We start from the raw sequence: 23,912 nt of genomic DNA on the forward strand, positions 1-23,912 counted from the left end.
GATGACTCTAGGCTGGCAAACGTTATGCTACCCACTTATAACAATGACATTCTGACCAAGCCCTTCTCAGACATACCTGCGGTGTACAAGCACGAAAGCTTACAATCACGCTGTTACACAACATTCGCCACTGCGAAAAGTCAACAACACATGCACAAAATAAGCCCACTGCTGATACACAGGGGAGATTATAACAAAGTATACAGACGAGCAGCCAGACACATTGTGTGTGCTGGTGAAACTACCAGAAAAGCAGAAGACGTGCAGCCATAACAACATTATACTGTCTGATCAACTTTTTTTGAGAGTTGGACAAAACCTACAAGTCTACAACTGCACAGATGCATGTAATGATTAACTATCATGAAAAGACACTTTGAATGAGTCACTGCTGCCACTGCCTGTCTGCTTATACGTCAAGGTCCACACAACATTACATAACCATACTGTATGAGGCCAGGCAGACACACTAACACACATATTTCTTCCTTGATTCAATCGTTAAGAGGTTCAGATGAGGTTATGCTTGTTTGACACAGAACACACAAATCTAAATAGCACATGCCATAATTCCTATCAAATAAATGTAGGAGGAAAAAATAAGCAAAGATAGCATTTCATAACATGCATGCAACAACAATGGACTGTTTGGTGCCCTTTCTAAAAATCAGCGGGAAGCAGCAGATTAAGAATAAGCATAAATAACCAATAGAGCAATGAACTGATTTTACTTGTTACTTTTATTGAACATATGGTGGCAAAATCAAGTGCAGGGGTTAGTTGCAGCCAGCACAGGCACTGTTGATCCAGATTCCAATAGTTGGTGGCCCGAATAAGAACAAATAAGATTTTAGCTAAGTACACTGGCATGGAAACGAGAGTTCAGAACATTTAGGGAGATTCTACCACAATTCCAACACTAATGATATGGATATCATACAAACTTAGCACACAGGCTAGTAGGGCTACACAACAAAATCTAGAAAGAGATTGTGACACTAACATGAGATCAATGTTTCTTTACTTTTTCATATTTTACTTAAAAGGACCTAAGATGAATTGTGTCATTTCTGACCAAAACACAAAAAATGTTTGGATAAAGTATTATTTTCATGCGCATAACACTGTGTACATGCACTATGCAAAATGCAGTGACTTATATGCTAGTAAAAGTAGCTTTTTTTTTAACCTTTTTATACTGAATCGGTCTGTGAATCGGCAGGTGTACCTATTGTTGTGACCGAGTGAATCTACAAAATGTTTATGAAGTTTATTTTCATTGTCTGCCCCCTTTGACTGTGTCTCCACCCCGTCGGCCATGTTGTAGTTTTTAACGCTTCCAAATGGAGTCTACTGAAAGATACAAATTAGAACTATGAGCTACTTTTTATCAGAAATTGCAACTGAATAAGTGAAGTGAAGTGAATTATATTTATTTAGCGCTTTTCTCAAGTGACTCAAAGCACTTTACATTGTGAAACTCAATATCTAAGTTACATTTTTAAACCAGTGTGGGTGGGTGACACTGGGAGCAGGTGGGTAAAGTGTCTCTCCAAAGGACACAACGGCAGTGACTAGGATGGCGGAAGCGGGGATCGAACCTGCAACCCTGAAGTTGCTGGCACGGCCGCTATACCGCTCCATTAAAATGTTGAATAAAAATGGTGGACTTGCGCAAAGCTCTTCGGGTAAACCTCTGCCATATGTGGAGATATCCGCTGAAGTTACTATGGCAAAATGTGTCACTAAAGTCCTAAATTCCAAATGGCTTGTTTGGAGCAAGTGCGGAAAAAGGTCAAACTGTTTTACAAATGTCTCCACTAGGGCTGGGCGATATGGACGAAAAAGTATATCTCAATATATTTTTACTTAAACTCGATATTCGATATATATCTCGATATATTTTCCGGTGAAAGTATACATATAAAGATATTCATTTTTGAGTGAGATTCACTCAAATTGAAGTGAATGACAACCGTTCTGTAAACAGTCAGTGGCACTTTTATTAACCCAGTTAGTCAAATGGGTATTTACAGCACAGACAAGAAACTGGTTAAGTAGCACAGAATTACATAACATAAATAAAATAGAAAAATATTCCTTCTTCCTAAAATAAATAATATAGCTGTACAAATAATACAAAATGTATCAAACTCAGATAAAAAAAATACATGTACGACGACGTAATGGACTGTCACACACGTACGGTTCTGGTCAGCGCCAAGTAAGTGACTTTACTTGATTGTGCGGCTATGATCTTCCTCACTTCGGCATACATTTTTGGCAGCATTTCTCGTGCAAAATATGCCTGGCTTGGAAACTCGACAACAGTTTTGATTTGGGCTTACATGGCAAACAACTCAAATGAATGTTTTATCCAGACGCATACATTGGTCCAAATGTGGCCAAGTAGACGCATTGTGGGTTTCCTGGACGTCGTCTAAATCTAAAGAAGAGAATCCCTCTGCCATCTTTCACTAGTTTTTTTAATATATAAATCGCCCGGTTGAATTTTCCCTCTTCTCTTCTACGACTCTCTCGTCGTCATTTGGGATGTCTGTTGTGATTTCCCTTCCTGGTTCCATGACCCGCCCTATCTTGCCTCTGATTGGCCTGTCCCTAATGTTTTGCCTTAATCTCAACTAGGGCTGCAACTAACGATTAATTTGATAATCGATTAATCTGTCGATTGTTACTTTGATTAATCGATTAATAATCGGATAAAAGAGACAAACTACATTTCTATCCTTTCCAGTATTTTATTGAAAAAAAACAGCATACTGGCACCATACTTATTTTGATTATTGTTTCTCAGCTGTTTGTACATGTTGCAGTTTATAAATAAAGGTTTATTAAAATGTTTTATAAATAAATAAATAAATAAAATAAAATGGAAAAAAAATTGCCTCTGCGCATGCGCATAGCATAGATCCAACAAATCGATGACTAAATTAATCGGCAACTATTTTTATAATCGATTTTAATCGATTAGTTGTTGCAGCCCTAATCTAAACCAATCGTGACTCATCATAGTAAACAACCAACCAATCATGGATGTTCTTATACGTGCTTGCACGTCTTGGAAGGAGGAAGTGGAGGGGTTTAGTAGCGAGTGGGAAGCAGGGGAGAACAAGGAACAAAACAAACATTTTAATGTGAAATATATTATGTCGATATAACGATCTTGCCCCAAGTGGAGGAGTTCAAGTACCTCGGAGTCTTGTTCACGAGTGGGGGAAGAGTGGATCGTGAGATCGACAGGCGGATCGGTGCGGCGTCTTCAGTAATGCGGACGCTGTATCGATCCGTTGTGGTGAAGAAGGAGCTGAGCCGGAAGGCAAAGCTCTCGATTTACCGGTCGATCTACGTTCCCATCCTCACCTATGGTCATGAGCTTTGGGTCATGACCGAAAGGACAAGATCACGGGTACAAGCGGCCGAAATGAGTTTCCTCCGCCGAGTGGCGGGGCTCTCCCTTAGAGATAGGGTGAGAGGCTCTGTCATTCGGGGGGAGCTCAAAGTAAAGCCGCTGCTCCTCCACATCGAGAGGAGCCAGATGAGGTGGTTCGGGCATCTGGTCAGGATGCCACCCGAACGCCTCCCTAGGAAGGTGTTTCGGGCACGTCCGACCGGTAGGAGGCCACGGGGAAGACCCAGGACACGCTGGGAAGACTATCTCTCCCGGCTAGCCTGGGAACGCCTCGGGATCCCCCGGGAGGAGCTGGACGAAGTGGCTGGGGAAAGGGAAGTCTGGGCTTCCCTGCTTAAGCTGCTGCCCCCGCGACCCGACCTCGGATAAGCGGAAGAAGATGGATGGATGGATGGATGGATATCACGATATTTTCTTAATTCATATCTTGTTTAAAAATATATTGATATATCTTCCGAACTCGATATATCGCCCAGCCCTAATCTTCACCATGAATCCATGGTTTGATTTCACATTTTCAGAATTTATGGGGATTTCAAATACACTAAAACAGGTACCAACAGGTAAGAAAAGTTGGTTTTGAGGATTCTAATAATTAGGGCTGCAGCTATTTCACTAATCGAGTAGATAAGTTTGTTCGATTATTGGATTAATCGGATAAAACACACAGCCTCATTACATACAGTATTTTAGGGAAAATAGTTGAAATAATCAAAAAAAGATTTGCTTGCCATAACCTTTATTCTTTTATATAATAAATGCTCATTATCGACACTTTTAACATGTCTGCATCAATAAAAACATTTAAAAATACTGCCACACAGATCAAGGCACCCACAGACCACCACTCTCATGTGTGCTCTTTTGCAGCAACCGCATATTTAAAGATCTGGTCTCTCCGAGCGGGTAAAATGTTATCCATTTTATTAGTTGTACTGCTTAAACGATTAATTGAAGCAACAGCATATAAATCGAAGCTGTTTTCTAACTGTCTAATCGATTAATCATTGCAGTCGTACTATTAGGAAACTGACGACAACAAAGCACATGGCCCTCTACGTGTATGTGTGTGTCTGTGTGTATAAACATTGGCCCAAAGAATCGCAATCTCAATTCTGAGCCTGAAAAAGTTGTCACATATTTTGCAGAATCGTTTAGCCCCACAGGCTAGCCAAGTTAGCATGTCAGTCTTTCTGCACTATTTCGGCTGTGTTTACATTTGTTGCACCTGTCCCTAGACTGTGTGCATGTTGATATACTTCATGAGCCAGTCAGCTGTACTTACTTTAATTTCTTCTGCAGATGTTTTGCAGTTTGCTACGTTTTTTTTTTTAATTTAGAAACCAACCTACGGTCCCTTTCAAGGTTTCTCGTTGTTTCCATTGTGTTGAGTTTTTTCTTGCCCTGATGTGGGATCTGAGCCAAAGATGTCGTTGTGGCTTGTGGAGCCCTTTGAGACACTTTTTATTAAGGGCTATATGAATAAACTTTGATTTGATGATTTTATTTTATTTTTTTTTTAAATACACCAGTCGTCATGTCTTTCATAATGATTGTGTACGATAGGCAAATTTAAAAAATGTGCAGTTCCCCTTTAAGGTCTTCTCAGTTATTGATCTATGAATAGGGGTACTACTTTTTTCCCCAAATACTGTATGTTGTTCGTAACCCCCAGTTAGCTTAGCTTAGCTAATGCTAACATTCTACAAAATGCTATGTGTACAACAGGATAAAACATGCTTTGATTCAAACTTACCAGTGTGAACATGTCATAAACACACTAACATGTACAAGGTGATGGCGTTAAAGTGATGTTTGATGATGTCACGGCTGCTATACAGGCTATTTATCATCTCTTTATTAGCTCACTAACCCGACTTCCTTTGGCTTTGCTTTCACGCTGGAAATGAGAAATATCTCACCAAAATGTTTTTTTTTCTTGAAGTAATCATGACCACGATTGTGGTAGTTAAGTATATCGCACGTTTTTGAAGTGTTAAAGAGATAAACATGAGTCATACCAAAGACTATAAAAATGGGACCCATTACCTCCCTGCTTGGCACTCAGCATCAAGGGTTGGAATTGGGGGTTAAATCACCTAAATCATTCCCGAGCGTGGCCACCGCTGCTGTTCACTGCTCCCCTCACCTCCCAGGGGGTGAACAAGGGGATGGGTCAAATGCAGAGGTTAAATTCACCACACCTAGTATGTGTGTGACTATCAGTGGTACTTTAACTTTAACTTAAAACATAAGAAACAAGTCTTTTGTATTCATCCATGTAAATAAGTGATTCTGAGTCCAGCAAGACCTACAATGCAATGCGTTTCCACGTCACTCTTTCAAGCCCTATATCGTGACAACGCATGTCAATGACACATTTTAACTTTGTCTTCAAACAAGCGTGTCCTTCATGCACTCTAGCATTCTTGCTAGCGGCTAACGTCCCTCCACAGTGCAACTGCAAAGCCAGATCAAAGTCAGTAATTCCCGCCTCCAAATAATCTACATTTCTTACAAGTATCATTGTCGCTGGAGGGAGAACGAGGAATAGCTAAATATGCTACACTACACACCGTAGGAGGATAAGATAGACCTCTTCAATGTAAACAAAGGTGGGTGGATCGATACAGATATAGACAGTTACAATAACAAGTATAATATCATTATATGTTCGATACTACAGTGGTAAAATCAAAATATTTTTTTATTTTAAGAAAAATCTTTTGTCGGTTTTTGTTGTTTACAAATAAATCACTGGCCACAGAAGGACTTTAAGGGCAAAAACAAAACAATTTAAATTAGAAATAATTTAAATATTTAATTGATAGTGTTACACAGCCATCCTGTGTTTTTGTCTGATTATGACCGAGCAAAAATGGAATCATTCAATAATATTGCAAATGTGAAGTATTAGCATTGATATGACCAATATTACCACTGTAACTACTTGGTATTGTTCTTAGATCAATACCAAAATGTGTAGTATCGCCCAAAACTAATATTAAGAATTAAAACAACAAAAGAAGAGGTGTTTATTACCTTTTAAGAGAAGTGTAGATAGATCCATGTTACAACAGTAAGTAACCAGATATTAACTGTATAGATTAATAATAGCTTTGAGAAAATAATACAACTAGAAATTACGCAATATGTTACTGCATATATCAGCAGCCAAAATAGAAGCCTTTCTAACCTGTTTTGAAGTGGTTCTATTATTATTATTTATATACTAATAATAATACATTGTGATATATATCGTTCTCAGAGGAGGCTGAATATATATCACGATATAGATTTTAGGCCATATCGGCCATCTCTAGTGTAGTGAAGTGAAGTAAATTACAATTATATAGCGCTTTTTCTCTAGAGACTCAAAGCGCTTTAAAGAGTGCAGCCTATTATCTACGCTTTAAGCTACATTCAAACCAGTGTGGGTGGGACTGGGAGCAGGTGGGTAAACGGCAGTGGCTAGGATGGCGGAAGCGGGAATCAAACCTGGAACCTTCAAGTTGCTGGCACAGCCGCTCTACCAACCGAGCCACGCCGCCCCATTAAACATAATTTTCTGGCCCCAGTTTCATTTTTCTTAGAAGACTGGCGACATAGTTCTTGCATGCTGTCTGAAAGAAAACAAAAACCTTAGCATGCTCGCACACGCAAGCACATTCAGTGCTTTTGAGTAATCAGTCAAGCGGACCAGCCAGTTATCTCACATTCACTTTTTCTACAGCATCACACACACGACACCATCTGTTTAACACTTTTAAGAAAAATTGACATTTTAAAAGCTCAGGACCAATTTTTTTCTGATTAAAGGGCAAACAAAAAAATTACACATTATACGCCTGATCTTTTCATCAGTTATCACAATTTGTTATATGTATGAGAAGGGTCAGGTCTAAGGGAACTGGACCTCTACACGACCTCTCCTTCATTGGCATTTTATGCACTTACAGTATATCAACACATTGCCTCCTGCAAGGCTGAGTCAGCATGCAAGAAGGGGAGAAATGGTGAGCAGATACCAGGTGGAAGAAGGAATCTAGTGTGCACAGTGTTGCTATGTCAATTGGCAGAAAAGTGCCCTTTTCCATCTTAAGTGTGGTACCAGTGGGAGGCATGGACACACAAGAACACACACACACACACACAGGACGGTATAACGCATTGACTAAAGTCTCCGGTAATCAGAGCGAGGTGAGTTGTGTCGGAAACAAACTCATTGCGCAAGTCTACTACGATACTTAATACTTTATGTAATAAACAGGCAAACAGGTTCTTCAACTCTAAAATGGCATTCTCAAAACAAAACAAGTTGTAAACACTTCTGGCAAATTGCAATGGTGTAAAAATATTGAAGCAACTCATACAGGCCATTTTGAAAAACATTTTGTTCCTCACTTAGGGTTTTAAAAAAGTATTTTCACACTGGGGGTAATTTAAACAAATGTCTGGTCCACTTAAGAAACACATTGACAGGCTGGCAAGTGACATTTTAGCCATTCAGAAGTAACAGCGTGCATTCTGACAGTGACTCAATATAGTGGGACGGTATGCACATTTATGCTAAAGTCTGCACTGGAATGTCTGTCATTGCGCGAATAAAATCACCTAACATAGGGAAATGGCATTATGTTGTAAAATATAATGAAATAATAAAAGTGATGTACTGAATGGGATGAAAGGACACAATGTGGCCTCGTTAAAAGCAGACAAATACCAAAAAAAAAGTATTCACAAATATAATGAAAAAAGCTTTACAAAAAGTTAAGTTTCAGCAAACTAAAATGCAGTGTTTATGTTAGGAATGTTTTAAACTGTTTTAATACCCGAGGGAAATGTATCTTTACTCCGCTGGACAGTATATATGTAAGTTGCATACACTATACTACACAAAGAACCAATTCACACATATGCAAGTAAGAAAGATGTCAGACTGAGGGGAACCTATTAAGTGTTGAACCAGGATTCCTCATACATTAATTTACTGGTGGCTGGCCACCATAAGTAAGTTCAAAGCCACCACAACTAAAAAAATGGCTTAAAAAAGATGTTGTGTATGGATGTACTTTCATTTGTATGCTTAGTTTTACAGTAACTTTAATGTAGAGTCTATTAAAGAATAAGCTCAAGTTGGAAGTTTTTCATCTCTAATTTAAAAGACTGTTTACATATCTGCCAAACTACATATCAACATTCAGGGAGGGCAGAATAGTATATGTAAATACACTAAGGATGTACAAGTGCAGCCTGTGTTACATTGTAGTAATAAGCAGCAATAATTTAAAAAATATAATTTAAAATATATGTTGATACTCAACTAATTTGACAGATTTGTCTTTAAATATGTGTAAACTTATTTTAGCCTTTTTAGAGGAAATACATGTATCATTGGGTTGCGCTATATAGACGATATATACGTTTTAAATTATATACATTTGGTCAACAATAGAACTTTTATTCCATCTATCCATCCATTTTCTATCGCTTTTCCCTTTTTTGGGGGCGCAGGGGGTGCTGGAGCCTATCTCAGCTGCATTCGGGCGGAAGACGGGGTACACCCTGGACAAATCGCCATCTCATCGCAGGGTCAATACAGATAGACAGACAACATTCACACTCACATTCACACACTAGGGACCATTTAGTGTTGCCAATCAACCTATCCCCAGGTGCATGTCTTTGGAGGTGGGAAGAAGCCGGAGTACCCGGAGGGAACCCACGCAGTCATGGGGCGAACATGCAAACTCCACACAGAAAGATCCCGAGCCCGGGACTACTCAGGACCTTTGTATTGTGAGGCACATGCACTAACCCCTGTTCCACTGTGCTGCCTAGAACTTTTAATACTTTCGTTATATCATGCTAATGCATGTTGATGACGCGTTCTAGCTGTTTCTCGCAAATTTGACAATAATAATGTCCCTCTAGAGTGCGGCAAAGTCACTTGTAAATCAGCAATCCTCGCCTACATGGTGGCAATTTTTTTTAGTGTTGTCCCCAGATGAAGAAGAATAGCTAAACATGCTACACTACACACCTCGGAGAATATGCTAACCGCTAACCACTCAGCAAGATCTCTTGAATGTAAACAAAGGTGGGCGGATCCATACAAATATCGACAGATAAAGTACATTATTAGTATATGGCCGATACTTACAATGGTTAGATCGAGTTTATGATCAAAAAATATTTTGTCATTTTTTGGTATTGTTCACAAAATTTAGGAAATACGTTTTTGAACACAGGAATACATTTTTGAACACAGGAATACATTAAATGCCACAAACCAAAGGATTTAAATTAGAGCCTAAGAGTAGGAAATAATTTAAATATTAATTTATATTGTTACTAATGTAAAGTATCCAAACAACAGAATAATAAGTGTGTTTTACATTTTAACAGAAGTGTAGATAGAACCATGTTACAACAAAAAGTAACCAGATATTAACAGTAAATTAGCTAACAGATTAATAATAGTTTTGACAAAATAATACAAACAAAAATGACGTCAGCAACCAAATCAAGAGCTTATCCAACCCGTTTTCAAATGGTTCCATTTATTGTTAGCCAAATAATACATAGTGATATATATCCTGCAATATACATCGTAATATAGAGATTAGGCCATATCGTCCACCCCTAATGCATCATAGCCAATTATGTAAATTATACAATGGTGTCATATTGACAAAGCCAGGCCACGCACCCACCGTCACAAATAAATTGCCGTTCTATGGGAAATACTGTGCACCCTGGAGATGTATTAATGCCTTGCTCAAAAGTACCTCAACAGTACTCCACTTTGTATAGCCATACAGCAAGTGTATTATATTATCGGAGCTAAAGGTCGTACATTTCATAATTAAATTAAAATTAAGAGAAAAATACATCTGGAATGTCAGCATATCATATGAGATCATGCCTGGGGAGAGCTAAGCTCAGCAAATGAAGAATTAACTCTGCGTGTGAATCTTTCTTTTTTGTGGCATTTTGGTAACACTGAGCAAAATAAACCTACGCAAAAGGTGGTAAAGGGGAACTGCACCTTTTAAGAAATTTTGCCTTTCATTCACAATCATTATGAAAGACATGACAGCATATTATTAATCATGCCTCTCACCTGGAAAGTAGAAGGACGAGGACGTATTCCGGCTAGTTGGTAGACTTTGATAGCCGATTTAACCCGGAAATAGTGGTAATGGACACCAAAAGACGCTTGTGTCCACCCCCCTTTTTTCGCGGAAATTATGAGTCATTCTTTATCTAAATGAGAATATATAAACACCCAACAGTTGGCAGCCTAACAACAGCAGACGTTGTACAGTAAGTTATGTTTTATTATATACAGGTATGTTGGCTCTCATGAAGTCTGCAGTGATGTTAAAATAAAAAAAAGCGAATGTCATGATGCGTTTTTGAAATTAATGCTTACACTTATGCTTAAAATTAGCAAAATATGTAAATATTAAATGGTATTATAAATGTGCCTGTTGCTACAATACATATATACTTACATCATATAAAAACCTTAATGGAAGTGTTTGGATGTTTCAAGGCAAGGACACAAAATCCACTATTTCGCCAATGCATTTAATTCATGCTAATATTTGGGAGGACATATATTAATTTATCTTGGCGGTCATTTCGCCGCCTATTGCTGTCATGACTTGATCCTGTGACTCCTTGGCCATGTCAGGCAGACAGCAGCAGCGGGTCAAGGAGGATGTCATGCAGGGATGCTCGCAAGAAGCTCTCCTGGGTTTTATTCATAAATTGAGTAATGAAACAAGAATCAAAGTCTTCAGTATACTTTGTAATTTGCTGGCATGTTTAAATGTAAAAGTTAAAGTTAAAGTACCAATGATTGTCTCACACACACTAGGTGTGGTAAAATTATCCTCTGCATTTGACCCATCCCCACAGAGGAGCAGTGAGCAGCAGCGGTGCCGCGCCCGAGAATCATTTGGTGACTTAACCCCCAATTCCAACACTTGATGCTGAATGCCAAGCAGGAGATTTGAAAACAATCCATCCATCCATTTTTGTCCCTCTTGGGATCGCAGGGGTTGGGGGTTCCCATGAAACTGTAATGTGACTCATGTGAGCAGGCTGCTTACTGTATGAACACATTTTGTTGTAAGTTACACAAATTATTTTACACTGGAGTAATCAGCATCACCAACCTCTTCTAAAGTTTTACGTATCATTGTAGCAACTATCTTTTCAAACCGGGTGCAGCACTAATTTTCCCGAGTCAGTTTGGCCACGCACTTCCAACTTCTTCTTCACCGTCCTTCTGACACGAAAATTTATTTATTTATTTATTTCAGCTTGTTTTCAGTTGTCGGAGACACGGCCATGTCAGGCTCACAATCGTGCAGCATGAGAAAGAAGCACCTCCTACTGATTTAGGATTAGACCATTCAAGCTTAAGCACATAGATACTTTCAATATGATTTGCGTATTTATAAGAGCTTGTGGTCAGAGTGTGCCAAGCCATGCACACGTCTGCAAAGGACTTCAAGTTGACTGCGATATGACAAAGAAATGTGCTTGAATTTGTGCGTGCCAACATTTTAATTCATCTGAATTTTTACTCGCTTATGTACTTTTTTGGGATTTGAACTTACGCCCATTTTGAATAGGAAATCCACGCAATTGTAATTACATGAGGCCCCTGTTCTGCCAGAGAATAAGAAGATGGTGTAATATTTAGCGAGTATTCAGACCGCTCTAGATATTAGGAGATACTAGATACTTCCTTTCTGTTGACGTGTTTGTCCAGCGTCAACAAAGTGTGAGTCATTTTAGCGAATAATAATAATAGTTTGACTACGGAGTGGTTAACTTCCCTTTATACTTGCATTAGCGTTAAGAATGTTAAAACATAACATTTACTTTTAAGGTTTTATGATTGTGATTTGTGACGGATAATTAATCAATTAATTTTACATTATTTTTTTATGGGAAAATGTTTTGAAATTAGTACGCCAGCATCGTGTTCCACTTTGTACGCATGATTTCAACCTAAGTAAACACAACTGTTGCCACTCCTCAAAGGCTACAACTTATGAAATAATGAATGTTGTAGATTAAAATGCAGTAATGCCTACACTAGTTAAAAAAAAAAGTGCAAGTCAACAGAGCAGCGCTCTCCTTGGGTACCTGCTGACTTAGCGTCTTTTTTTTCAGCCGACACCACAAGTGGTCTCCATCCAGACAAGAGCGACGCACCGTGAGCCTGCCTCTTTGTGCTGATTCAATAAGAAATAATTGCATATTGGCCTTTCTCCACTCATCCCCCTTCAGCGCTATGGCCCCTATATGTTACTGTGGTTCTGTGTAGTCCTTTTTACACAACAGGCTCAAAGCTGAGGAGGGACGGCACAGCAGTGCCCCAAGGACTGGCTTTTACACAAAAATGCTTGAGACTGCATGTGTAGCTGCTTATATCAGGCAATTGAACCTCAATGGATAGAAAGTTACCTCAAGCTGCACTTTTCTAAAGCGCAAACACATTTGACACACCAGAATACCGTATTTTTCGGACTATAAGTCGCAGTTTTTTTCATAGTTTGGCCGGGGGTGCGACTTATACTCAGGAGCGACTTATGTGTAAAATGATTAACACATTAGCGTAAAATATCAAATAATATTATTTAGCTCATTCACGTAAGAGACTAGACGTATACGATTTCATGGGATTTAGCGATTAGGAGTGACAGATTGTTTGGTAAACGTATAGCATGTTCTATATGTTATAGTTATTTCAATCAATCAATCAATCAATGTTTATTTAAATAGCCCTAAATCACAAGTGTCTCAATGGGCTGCACAAGCCACAACGACATCCTCGGTACAGAGCCCACATAAAGGCAAGGAAAAACTCACCCCAGAAGGACGTCGATGTGAATGACTATGAGAAACCTTGGAGAGGACCGCATATGTGGGTAACCCCCCCCCCCCCCCCCCCTAGGGGACACCGAATGCAATGGATGTCGAGTGGGTCTGACATAATATTTGAATGACTCTTACCATAATATGTTATGTTAACATACCAGGCACGTTCTCAGTTGGTTATTTATGCCTCATATAACGTACACTTATTCAGCCTGTTGTTCACTATTCTTTATTTATTTTAAATTGCCTTTCAAATGTCTATTCTTGGTGTTGGCTTTTATCAAATACATTTCCCCAAAAAATGCGACTTATACTCCAGTGCGACTTATATATGTTTTTTCCTTCTTTATTATGCATTTTCAGCCGGTGCGACTTATACTCTGAAAAATACGGTACAAAATACATGTTAACACTTCTTGTCAAATTGTTACCAAGGCCTCTTCACCTAATAGTTTACTAAAATAGATCACTTTTATCACAAATCTTGACCCTGGCTGTATTACTTTCTGCTAGGGATAAGCGATATGGCCTAAAGTTCCACAGGGTTCGGTTCTTGGCCCTGTACTCTACAGCATCTATATGCCGCCGCTAGGTGACATTATACACAAATACGGTGTTAGCTTTGACTGTAATGCTGATGACACCCAACTTTATATGCCCCTAAAACTGACCAACACGCCAGATTGTAGTCATCTGGAGGCTTCATGTCTTAATGAAATCAAACAATGGATGTGTAGTAACATATTGCATCATTTCCAGTTGTATTATTTGGTCAAAATTGTTATAAATCTACTTGCTAATTTACTATTAATATCTGGTTACTTTCTCTTGTCACATCATTGACTGACTACATTTTTAATCACAATTATAAAAACAACACACAAACAATATCAATTAAATATTTAAATTGTTTTCTTATTTCCTTTTATTACAAACACTAATGTAAAGTGCTGTAAACAATAACAAAAACAACCAAAAATAAATTGATGATGAGAAAAAATATTAATCTAATCACTAAAGTATCAACCATATAATATATGTATACTCTACTTGGTATTGTTACTGTCGGTATTTACATTCAAGAGCTCTATCTTGAAGGGGAACTGCACTTTTTTAGGAATTTTCTTATCATTCACAATCCATGTAGGAGAAGGACATCCATGTTTTTTTTATATGCATTCTAACTAGAAAATAAATGCGATCAAAAGTCTGCTTACAATACAGCCTGTGGGAGTTGCTCTATTCTACCTATAAAGCCCTTAAAAAACATCCTAACACCTCCATCGCATCACTATTACTACTCACTGCCGACTTCATGAGAGGCAACAAACATAATAAAACATCACTTACTGTACAATGTCTGCTGTCATTAGATGTCGACTGATAGCATCTTTTTATAGTCCTGTTTAGCTGAAAAATGACTTACAATCCTCGCGAAGAAAAGGGGTGTTGAAACAAGTGTCCTTTTGTGTCGTTTTTGCCATTACATAAACTGGCTGTCACAGTGTACCAACTTGTTGGAATACGTCCTCATCCTTCTACTATCCAGGTGAGAGGCATGATTTATGATCTACAATAAACATTTTGTATGCATAATACAGTGACGTGCGGTCACTGGAGGCAGGTGAGGCGGGGCCTCACGTGCCATCATGGAAAGAAAAAAAATGTAAAAAGAAAAAAAATTAATTAAATTGTTATATGTATCCAGTGATTATACTATAAAGTTATTTTCCATTTAACTTCACCAGTTTTAGATTATTTTTATTCAAAATCGCTGAATTTTCATATTTGCCGTTCAAATACTGAGAAGAGACGGTGCGGTGATCAGCAACCAGTTGAGGCCCGTCACTCAGTTGTGCCTCAACATGGATTGCGGAATCGGCTAACTGCTGGCCTGCTGTGCAGTGAGACCGTATTGCTATATTAACTATATTATACATTTCCATAGTTTAGTTAGCTGAGGTATATAATGTACAGTGTATTTTGTCAACAACTGTATGTGTGTAACGTATTTCTTGTGCTGAGCAATCATAAAACTGCTGCGAAGACGCACTGTGTGAGGCTCGCAGTAATCCCGCCTCCTGGTGCCGGTTAATGCACCTACGCCGCAGAATGCACCCCCCGACGGGAGCGCCACACCAACCAAAGCCCACACCCAAACCCTCCCCGTGCAAGACCGAATCCACCCAAAAAAAGTCACTTAACAAGAAGCCAAAAAGTACAAAAACAACAATGCTCGCGCCGGAGGAGCCGTGAACGACTGCAGGGACACAACATTAGGTACACCCGCAGACTGCAGCACGGATTTCATATTTCATTCATTCACAACTCCTCCAACACGAACACCACTGTTCCCGCACTTATAAGTAAAGGTAAGACCATAATAACGTTTTTTTATTAAATGTGCTTTTTTGTATGCAACAGTTTGTATGTGTAAAGTTAAAGTTAAGTTAAAGTACCAATGATTGTCACACACACACTAGGTGTGGTGAAATTTGTCATCTGCATTTGACCCATCCCCTTGCTCACCCCCTGGAATGTGAGGGGAGCAGTGGGCAGCAGCGGCGCCGCGCCCGGGAATAATTTTTGGTGATTTAACCCCCAATTCCAACCCTTGATGCTGAGTGCCAAGCAGGGAAGAATGCTGGTATGAGCTTTTAAACATAACCCGTTAACTGCTGCCAATCAAATGGTGAATAAGATACTCTTTAGGGTTCATATGTTTGTAAATCTGACTGTGATGAAGTCAGTGCCTCACCAGCCATCAACCTCACCGCACGTCACTGGCACAATAAATCAACACAAAATCTGTACTTTGGAGCAATGTTCACGGACTCTAGTATTCGGCTTGTTAGTTCCCGTCGCTGGCAAGCAATGATGATCATGGACTTGTGGTTGTGGCAAGAGTTATTTGATATAGGATGATTAAAAAACGTTGGATGCATTGCAACATCCATCCATCCATCCATTTTCAACCACTTGTCCCGCTCAGGGTCGCGGGGCCTGCTGGAGCCTATACCAGCTGCACTAATCAGCCTTAATGCATTGTTGCAGCTCGATGATTTTTGAGCACGTCATAAAATGCGCGTTTGGGAGACAAGCAGGTATATTGTGCGGCTGTGCTCGGGAGGTGGGGCCTCGCTGTAGAGAGCCACCGGGCTGAGAGGCTGAAGACAGAGAGGCAGAGGCGTGCAGACGTGTTGTTCAGGTGTTAAAATGCTTGCCTGATTGTGGGTCTGTTGGCGTTGTCACTGATGTCATATTAATACTTTATTTTACTAATATTTTCGCTATCGACCGGGAGGGTCCCAAAGATCGACTGGTAGATCGCAATCGACGGGGAGGCGACCCCTGCAATAAAACATATCCAATTGTATTTCCAATCCGCACAGTATGTGAAAATACAGTCTAAACATCACAAAATGCCACAATTTCGGACGGCCATTTTGAATATTTTGCTCTGAATGTCCTAAGTAATTTCCCTAGATTGGAGGTCGAAGGATGTCATGGTGGGAACGCTTCTGCACTCTGACCATATCAGCAGATCAGTCACACTGAAAATATGCAAAAATTAGAAAGAGATGTTTTGTGTATCATTCAGAATCCTTATATAAGATATGAACACATATGTTGTTGTTTTTTTAATGCATTATAAGTCGTAAATAAATAAATAAATGAAAAGTCAGCTAACAATTGAGTCGATGGGGGCCCTCCCTCCTACAAAGACCTCTGAATAACCATCCATAACCCGCTAACAATACTCATACTCATATAGTGACCTGAATATAAACCAAATATTAGCAATATTGTTATTATCAGCGCTAACTATCATCTAGCGCAGGGGTCCCCAAACTACGGCCCGCGGGCCGGATCCGGCCCCCCAGCATCCAAAATCCGGCTCACAGGAAATCCCAAGTAAAATCTTTTTTTTTTTTTTTGTAATCTTTCCTTTCTAATCTATTTTCTACCGCTTGTTACTCTTGGTGTCTCCTAGCCGCTCAGGCAAATCATATTGTCTAAAAATGAATTGTCCAATCGATAATGTTAAATGTTGATGAACATGAATGTTAATTGATGTTAAATGACAAAACGGATTATAAAGACAATGTATAAATGTATACACACACACACACACACACACACACACACACACACACACACACACACACACACACACATATATATATATATATATATATATATATATATATATATATATATATATATATATACACACACACACAGCCTGGCCCCCGGCCAAATTTTTTTAACCCAATGCGGCCCCCGAGTCAAAAAGTTTGGGGACCCCTGATCTAGCGGCTCATTGATAACAGAGAGCTAACTATACCTTTTGCTGCTGTACTGTGAGGTCGCCATTGTCCTGCTTCTGCTGCTTCATCGCGTCTCGGCTCGTCAAAGTTATTGTAAATCATGCCTCTCATCTGGATAACAGGAGTATTTAGCCATAAATCTAGAAGTTGTTCATCTGTCATACAAACACACAACAACAAAGATGGTGTGAAATATGATTAATTCTTCATCTAAACCGGAAGATATGGACATCTTATCAGTCGTCAACACAGTGAGAGCAGACATTGTACAGAGACTAGAGAGCGATCGTTTTATTATGTTTCGTAGTTTGTATTTCTTGCTTAGCACTTAGCAATACTGCTACTTGATGCTATTGTGTTTCGCTTAAACTAGATCTGTTTAACACAGCTTCTAAAACTTGTATCTCACCCTCCTTATATTTATGTTAAGAAATATAAGATTCCGAAACTTAGTTTTTTTTTCATTGTTTGCCCTCACAAAGTCTGCATGATTAGCATTGTTGTTGGTGGGTAAGGGATCTGTGGTTCCCACTTCTACTTCACGGATCACGTGACTGGCTTGCCTCAGTTTCTCTCAAAATGGTTCAGGAATCTCTGTGAGATTTATACTATTCTCATCATATCTATTTACTCCCACACTTTGTAATTCTTTCAGTGTTATAAATCATATATACAGCGTCAATACAACTTATTTTTCCATTCTACTGATACTTTAATGGTTAGAATGGCTTTGTATGATCGTATGGTGTGGAGTGCAGCATGTTTAGCTATTCCTTGTCCTCGAGTCTTCCAGTTATAATGTTACTTGAAATAAACTTATATTTCGCCTTGGAGGTGAGTATTAGGTGACAGCTATTTCACTAGCAAGGACACTACATTGCGTTGAGGACGTTGTTTGCTTTTTGCTGTCAAGTTTGCGTGACATAGTCCCAACGTGTCATCAGCATGCATTTTCCCAATACAAAAATAGTATTAAAAGCTCTATAGTCGGCTAAATTTATAACATTTATACCGGTATATCATCTGTATTTTGCAACTGTACTTTCTGCAGACAACTTGACTAGCAACACTTAGTAACAATTAGTTGCAAACTACGCAATAATGACAAAACTGATTGGATAATTGAGTCATTAGCTGGGAGTAAAAGTATGTTGGCTTTTTAACAAACCATGCCACACTGATGGTTTGATTTATTAACTCAATACGTCATGACATTTTAATGGTTACTGATTTGTTTCTGTGAAGACATACAGTAGATTTTTAGCATTAATTCACTTTGATAAAACTTACTGTATACAGTTAAAGGGACTGTTTGCAACCCAAAGTGTTATAAGTTGTGTTCTTTTCTTAAAAAATGTACTTTTAACACATTCCTAACAACCCCTTTAAGGCCAAGATTGTTCATACCTTTCATAAGGAACGTGGTTAGATGTTAGATATTCCTCTTTTCAGTTTGAAAATAAATTACATAGCTCTCAATTAAAAAAAAAAAAAAAACTTTTGTGGCAGTCACAGTTAAGTTAACATGAACACAGCATACAGCATGAGAGGTGTCCTGGCTGGTCCACCAATTATCTTAATTTTCGACCTCCTAACTAGAACCCTCATAACTGGACTGTGATGTCATTCCCAGCTTTGACTTCCAACTTCTGAGGTTAATGGAATACACCATGACAACCCATAAATAGAGGGATGATCTACAGTCTACAACAAGAACTGAACACATGTGACATCACGAACTACTCGTTTTGCCTTTAGCATTAAAAAGGACTTACAAATAGAAGATGATAAAAATATTTAAACACTTAATGGCTCTTAAAAAGTAAGTGTGAAGTTGAAGCTAGGAATGACTTCAGAGGCGATGGTCACATCCACGAAAAATATTCCTGTGCTTGCCTTATCTGAATATTAACAACTTTCGGAAAATATACACTCCTTCTGCAACCTTCAAACATGGTGTATGAAGAGGAAAGCTACGCTATTGCTAGCAATGCAGAACATATAACTACCCATCCACCCATCCTTTTTCTACTGCTTGTCCCTCTCGGAGTCGCGGTGGTGGCTGGAGCCTATCCCAGCTGCATTCGGGCGGAAGGTGGAGTACACCCTGGACAAGTCGCCACCTCATCGAAGGGCCAACACAGATAGACAGACAACATTCACACACATATAAACACGTATAAAAAAAATTGCACTACAGTAACATAACCATATAGAAACGTCCACCAATACATCGTATATGGCTGAGTAAGTGCAACAAAAAATAGTCAGAAGCGCTAATAACAGATATTACAGAAGCTTATTTTATTGTTTACAAGCAGAGCAGCCATCGATGGGTGATGAGGACTCTTTGACTTTCCAAGTAGGAAGTCCGTCCTCAGGGGGCTTTCAATTTGAAATTTCAGAATAGAAACTTGAAAATTCCGACTTTCCAGTACAAATGGATCGCAACACAACAAACCAAACTGTACTGCTTGGTGAAAACATGGCTACATTGACTGAAATGACAGCAAACTTGCACCTTGCAACACCACCTGCTCGGGCTGCTGAAAAAAATCAATCCAATTCCGAATTCTGATTCTTATTAATCAGATTCTAAAAAGATTCCTAATTTTCAAAAATCTATTTAAAAAAATTGCATATATGTATGAATTGTTTTGACACCAATATATATATATATATATATATATATATATATATATATATATATATATATAATTTTTTTTTTAAATCTAGGAATACATTTTTAAAAAGATGCTTTTAGGCCATCTTTGCACTTACACACAGCAAGTATACGTCAAACATCAGCAGCCAAGAGGACCTTTTTTAACCTCTTTACAAAAGTTTATTTTGTAATTTGTAAACCAAATTATATATTGCGAGAATCGGCTTGATTTGAGAATCTTGTTGAATAGATTCTGAATCAAATCATATCTAGAGTTTTTGTAAGATTTACTTCCCTACTACCTGCAATTTTGTGCTAGGGGAAAAAATCTGAGTCTGGGGATGTAACAATATTAATGATAACTGCGGTAAAACTCTCGAAAATTAGTATTACCGTATCAAATTGAAATTTCCGAGAAACCGTGCTTGATAACCACACTTTGATAATCGTATGGACAAACTAGCATTAGCTTTCTAGCTAGCGTAAATGCTAACAAGAAAAAAAGAGACAAAAGCCTATCTGCATTAAGAAATGTCATACCCTTATCTAAACGTGTATAAACACATTGATGTCTGAACTCCTATAATATTCACATTGATCAGAAAGGCTGTGCTGTCTTAGTACAAAATGGGATATATACTCGACAGTATCAAGACGACAAAGATGGAGATGTCTTCAACAGGAATTGAACTCTCGTGATGTCACATAAACCGGAAGTGAAGCAAAGTGAATACTCAAGTTGCATTCATTAAAAAAAAAACATTCTAAAATATTGACTAATTATAATTGAAGAAGATAATACTTTGTTAAAATATCTCAGTGTGTATGTGTGTATGAGTACTTTTTGGCGTGTTGACTGAGTTCTTAAAGTTTACTCCACAGCGTGCTCATCAAAAACATCCCGCTGCCGGCATGGCTATAGTAAACCTAAACGGGGCTACTGTGCATGCTCTTCACTACTGTGGCATGCTGGGTAATGGAGTTCTTATGTTACCTGGCTCATAACGTCACTATATATCTGCTTTAGGCCATCTAGAAGGAGTTACTGAAAACGCGTGATCTGATTGGCTATCGCAACTGTCTATCACTGTATGTCCACGTTCACTGACAGTGCACGGACGCCCGCATTGCTGAATCTGAAGGCCTCTGGCAGATTTCGTACAGCATGGCAACATAAGGGAGCTGAATTCTGATTGGATGAAAACTCTATAACCTAAAAACAACAGCGCTGGAAGGATCATTATATGACATGAAGAGAATATGAATACTTTTAGATATTTAGGGAAAGTGTATACAAATTGTATTTTATCTTTAATTATGATCATGATTTCTGGTTGTGTTAGGCCAGCAGAGAAGGCCTTGCTGGCCCTGACGGCACACCACTGGTTAATACCCATCATGACTAACTGGGTTAATAAAAGTGCCACTGACTGTTTACAGTACACTTGTCATTCACTTCAGTTTCAGTGAAACTCGCTCAAAAATGAATATCTTTATATGTATACTTTCACCGGAAAATATATCGAGATGTATATCGAATATCGAGTTTAAGTAAAAATATGTTGAGATATACTTTTTCGTCCATATTGCCCAGCCCTAGTTACATATATACCGTACGATGTGAATAAAGTGTAAGTCAGGTCCACATCCTCCTTAATACAAGGCAGTGTAGCAGCCCAATGAAGTCTGACTTAACCAGCCTTGAAAACAAATCGTAAACATCCAACAACTGTGTTGACCTATTGACCTGCTCTCAGGAGAGCCCCTTAATTATCCACCTGTTATCCAGACAGATGTTTCTCACAAACATGACCTGATGCGAGTTATTAAGAAAACCCCCTTTGCATGCAATTATACGATATGGTGTAAAATATTTGAGAAGGAGAATAAAGCCATGGAGTGTGTCAGCTGCTAAGTATGATGTCATCTAATAAAACTGTGCCATGTCTAAGAAGGTGTGCTGGTCTATTACTTTTAACTTGACAATGCTATGTTTCAAATCCAGTTTGCATGCAATGTTGCTGGCTGCTCAGTGGGCATAATTCGATGCTAAGGGGTCCACTGTAAGTGTTGTCCAGGCTGGGAAGCAGCCAAAAACATCCAAAATAATCGACTACTATGCGGTGCCCATCTTGCCTGTTCTCCTTGTTAGTATATTTATTTATTTCCACACAAGGCAACGAGTCAACTTCACGGCACTGCCCGCATATGGAAACGCCATTCTGTCAGCAAGTTTACACAACACGCTGCCGTACTGACAACGAAAAAAAACGTGTGAGGAGCGTTGATATTTACCCGTTCGCTACTGTACGGCAGCTGCAGCCATTTATCCGGTGGCGAATAAGCCAGCGGTCCGCATTTCCTGGATTGTGATGGAGGCGGATGGAGCCGCTCGCCGAGCCCGCGGGTCTGGGAGAGCCGAAGGGAGGGGGGTCCGGGGACTTCCCTCCGTGGTGTCAGCGCGGTCAGAAAGCCAACATTCAGCTGACGGCCACAACAAAACAACATGAAGAGGAACACTCTCCGCGGCTCCGCACCACCCCGCACCGCAGGTCCGGTGGGCACCGCCCCCCTCTCGGCCCCTTCCAGTGAGCTGGTCCGGCCCTGCCCACTGTTGAATATTCATGATTAGGATGGTGGCGGGAAGAACACTTCCTGGTAGGGGCGGGCATACAGTACAGTACATGTTGGTGTCGAGCCAATATACATACCAGTGACGTGCTGTCAGGGGAGGCAAGTGAGGCATTGCCTCACTTGCCACCAGGTGACTTAACCATGAGATATTAAAAAACGAAGTAATAAAATGAAATAAGCAGTTCGGTGGAACAGGGGTTAGTGCATGTGCTTCACAATACGAAGGTCCTGAGTAGTCCCGAGTTCAATCCCGGGCTCGGGATCTTTCTGTGAGGAGTTTGCATGTTCTCCCTGTGACTGCGTGGGTTCCCTCCGGGTACTCCGGCTTCCTCCCACAGGTCATACTTGCCAACCTTGAGACCTCCGATTTCGGGAGGGGGTGGGGGCGTGGTTGGGGGCGTGGTTAAGAGGGGAGGAGTATATTTACAGCTACAATTCACCAAGTCAAGTATTTCATATATATATATATATATATATATATATATATATATATATATATATATATTATATATATATATATATATATATATATATATATATATATATATATATATATATAAACACATATATACACATATATACATATATATATATATATATATATATATATACAAGAAATACTTGACTTTCAGTGAATTCTAGCTATAAATATATATTTATTTTATTATATATATATATATATATATATATATATATATATATATATATATATATATATATATATATATATATATAAATAAAAGAAATACTTGAATTTCAGTGTTCATTTATTTACACATATACACACACATAACACTCATCTATTCATTGTTGATTGAGTTAAGGGTTGAATTGTCCATCCTTGTTCTATTCTCTGTCACTATCTTTCTAACCATGCTGAACACCCTCTCTGATGATGCATTGCTGTGTGGCACGCACAAAAGTGCTTTCATCAAACGCACTAGAG

General features: G+C 39.0%; 1 protein-coding gene across 5 annotated transcripts in view; it reads right to left on the bottom strand.

The window, feature by feature from the left end:
* Positions 1-22,863, bottom strand: part of hivep3b (HIVEP zinc finger 3b) — a 131,615-nt gene extending 108,752 nt beyond the window's left edge. For 2 of the 5 annotated variants that reach the window (XM_061951840.1, XM_061951847.1), the window contains exon 1: positions 22,628-22,859. The gene's annotated coding sequence lies outside the window, so the exon portion shown is untranslated. Of the gene's footprint in view, positions 1-22,627 lie in introns of all 5 variants that reach the window. The other 3 variants (XM_061951869.1, XM_061951862.1, XM_061951855.1) reach the window with 3 other exon arrangements.
* Positions 22,864-23,912: the final 1,049 nt, after the last annotated feature.

The sequence above is a fragment of the Nerophis lumbriciformis genome, linkage group LG04, assembly GCF_033978685.3.
Source record: "Nerophis lumbriciformis linkage group LG04, RoL_Nlum_v2.1, whole genome shotgun sequence".
NCBI lineage: Eukaryota > Metazoa > Chordata > Actinopteri > Syngnathiformes > Syngnathidae > Nerophis > Nerophis lumbriciformis.